Genomic DNA, 3,413 nt, shown 5'->3' with positions numbered 1-3,413 from the left:
ACTTGGAAAATTTGAGCAGTTCCACACTCAGGTCTCGGTAATGGAGCAAAGCAGAAGAACGGATTTTTTTCTCTGTCGACGAGGTGAGGGGGGGGGGGGTGGGTGGAGGAGGATTATTTTCACTTGAAAGACAGCGGCTGAGACGAGATGATAGAGTTCTACACAATTATGAGAGGCAGGCTTTTTCCCAGGATTGAAGTTTTAATTATAAGGGGACACAGGTTCAATGTGGGAGGGTCCAACTTTGAGGGAGATGTGCGAGGGACATCTTTCACACAGAGAGCGGTAGGAGCGTTGAACATGCTATCAAAACAAGTATGGGAGTAGGCTCATTGGTGACGTTTAAGGGACATCTGGATGATTACATGAATAATGAGGGATTAGAGGGATACTGACTGAATGAGGGCAGAAGCGTTGTCCTTTAGTGCAGTTCAGGCACGATGATTGGCACAGGCTTGGAGAGCCGAAGGGCCTGTTCCTGTGATGTACCTCCCTTTCGATGTTTTGTCTTGGTCTGTACTATCCCAGGCCCGACCGTTAATTGTACAAATCCTTTCCTTGTTTGTTGTACCAAAATGCAATACCTCACATTTATTCAGATTGAACTTCATCTACCATTGTTCAGCCCATTGACCCATTTGATCAACATCCCTTTGGAATCTAAGAAAACTTTCTTCATTGTTTATTATGCCACCAACTTTGGTGATGACAACAAACTCACTAACCAGGCCTTCTATATTCTATAACCTCATCACCTCAGGGGACCTCCCATCCACCGCCTCCAACCTCATAGTCCCACAACCCCGCACCGCCCGTTTCTACCTCCTGCCCAAAATCCACAAACCGGACTGCCCTGGACGAACCATCGTCTCAGCCTGCTCCTGCCCAACCGAACTCATCTCGGCATACCCCGACACGGTCCTGTCCCCATTAGTCCAAGAACTCCCCACCTACGTTCGTGACACCACCCACGCCCTCCACCTCCTCCAGGATTTCCGCTTCCCCGGTCCCCAACGCCTCATCTTCACCATGGACATCCAGTCCCTGTACACCTCCATCCCCCATCACGAAGGACTCAAAGCACTCCGCTTCTTCCTTTCCCGCCGTACCACCCAGTACCCTTCCACCGACACCCTCCTTCGACTGACCGAACTGGTCCTCACCCTGAACAACTTTTCTTTCCAATCCTCCCACTTTCTCCAAACAAAAGGAGTAGCCATGGGCACTCGCATGGGCCCCAGCTATGCCTGCCTCTTCGTAGGGTATGTGGAACAATCCATTTTCCGCAACTACACTGGCCCCACCCCCCATCTTTTCCTTCGCTACATTGATGACTGTATCGGCGCTACCTCGTGCTCCCACGAGGAGGTTGAACAGTTCATCCACTACACTAACACCTTCCACCCTGACCTCGGGTTCACCTGGACAGTCTCGGACTCCTCCCTCCCCTTCCTGGACCTTTCTGTTTCTATCTCGGGCGACCGAGTCGGCGCGGACGTCTACTGTGGGCCGGCCGACTCCCGCAGCTGCCTGGACTGCACCTCCTCCCATCCTGCCCCCTGTGGAGGCGCCGTCCCGTTCTCCCAGTTCCTTCGTCTCCGCCGCATCTGCTCCCAGGAGGACCAGTTCAAAATACGTGCGGCACAGATGGCCTCCTTCTTCAAGGACCGCAATTTCCCCCCCGGCGTGGTCGACGGTGCCCTCCACCGCGTCTCCTCCACTTCCCGCTCCTCCGCCCTTGAGCCCCGCCCCTCCAACCGCCACCGGGGCGGGGCCCCGCTGGTCCTCGCCTGCCACCCCACCGATCTCCATGTGCAGTGCATCATCCGCCGTCACTTCCGCCACCTCCAAACAGACCCCAGCACCAAGGATATATTTCCCTCCCCTCCCCTATCAGCTTTCCGTAGAGACCACTCCCTCCGCGGCTCCCTTGTCAGATCCACACCCCCCACCGACCCAACCTCCACTCCCGGCACCTTCCCTTGCAACCGCAGGAGGTGCGGCACTTGCGCCCACACCTCCCCCCTCGCTTCTCTCCAAGGCCCCAAAGGAAACTTCCATATCCGCCACGGATTCACCTGCGCCTCCACCCACATCGTCTACTGCATCCGCTGCAGCCGGTGTGGCCTCCTCTATATTGGGGAGACAGGCCGCCTGCTTGCGGAGTGATTCGGGGGGCACCTCTGGGCCACCCGGATGGACCAGCCCAGCCACCCTGTAGCACGGCATTTCGACTCCCCCTCCCACTCCACCGAGGATATGCAGGTCATTGGACTCATCCACCGCCAAACCACAACAACGCGACGGTCGGAGGAGGAGCGTCTTATCTTCCGACTGGGAACCCTCCAACCACAGGGGATGAACTTGGACTTCACCAGTTTCTTCATCCCCCCTCCCCCCACCTTGTCTCAGCCGAATCCCTCCGGCCCGGCACCGCCTTCCTGACCTGCGGTCTTCTTCTTGACCTCTCCGCCTCCATCCTACTCCGGCCTATCACCCTCACCTTGACCTCTTTCCACCTATCACATTTCTGACGCCCCTCCTCCAAGTCTCTCCTCCCTACCTTTTATCTTCTCCTGCTGAACACTCTCTGCTCATTCCTGAAGAAGGGCCTGTGCCCGAAACGTCGAATCTCCTGTTCCCTGGATGCTGCCTGACCTGCTGTGCTGTTCCAGCAATAAAGTTTCAACTTCTATATTCTCATCCAAATCATTTATATAAATCACAAAAAGGGGACCTAGAACCCATCCCTGAGGATCACAGGTCTCCAGTCCGAAAAGCAACCCTCCACCATCCCTCTCTACTGCCTGCTGTTAAACTAATTTATGTATCCAATAGGAAGGTCCGCCTGAATCCCATTTGATCCAACTGCACTAATTATCCTTCAAAGCAGAACCTTATCGAAGGCTTTAATAAAGTCCAAGTGAAGTCTACTGCTCTACCCACATTAACTTATTTAGATATTTCTTTAAAACACTCAATCAAGTTTGTGAGTCCCTAACCAATTTTTGCCTTTCTAAATGTTCCGAAATCCTATCTTTTAAAATTACCTCCAACAATTTACCCCCAACTGAAGGCAGACTCACAGGTCAAGAGTTCTCTGGATTCTCCTTGCAACTTTTCATAAACAAAGATACAACGTTGGCCACCCACCTGTCATTGGGCACCTCACCTTTAGTCATACATATTGTAATTATTTCTGCAAAGGATCTTGCAATTCCTTCCCTTTCTTCCCATAAGGTTCTCGGATACATCACATCAGGTACTGGAGATTTATCCACCTTTATTTTCTCTGAGACCTCCCGACATTCCTTTTCAGTAGTATTGACTGTATTTAAAACATCAAAGTTTATTTCTCTGTATTCTCTCGACTCCATTTAGAGTCAGACAGATGTAAAGCATGGAAACAGACC

General features: G+C 52.5%; 1 pseudogene; it reads left to right on the top strand.

Annotated features, from left to right (window-relative positions):
• The first annotated feature begins 1,218 nt into the window (after positions 1-1,218).
• LOC148136014 (uncharacterized) lies at positions 1,219-2,445 on the top strand (annotated as a pseudogene).
• The last annotated feature ends 968 nt before the right edge of the window (positions 2,446-3,413 follow it).

This window comes from Chiloscyllium plagiosum, unplaced genomic scaffold (genome assembly GCF_037043375.1).
Source record: "Chiloscyllium plagiosum isolate Xiang-an unplaced genomic scaffold, Cpla_swu_hap1 HiC_scaffold_47, whole genome shotgun sequence".
Classification (NCBI taxonomy): Eukaryota; Metazoa; Chordata; class Chondrichthyes; order Orectolobiformes; family Hemiscylliidae; genus Chiloscyllium; species Chiloscyllium plagiosum.
This window is presented reverse-complemented; position numbering and strand designations above follow the sequence as displayed.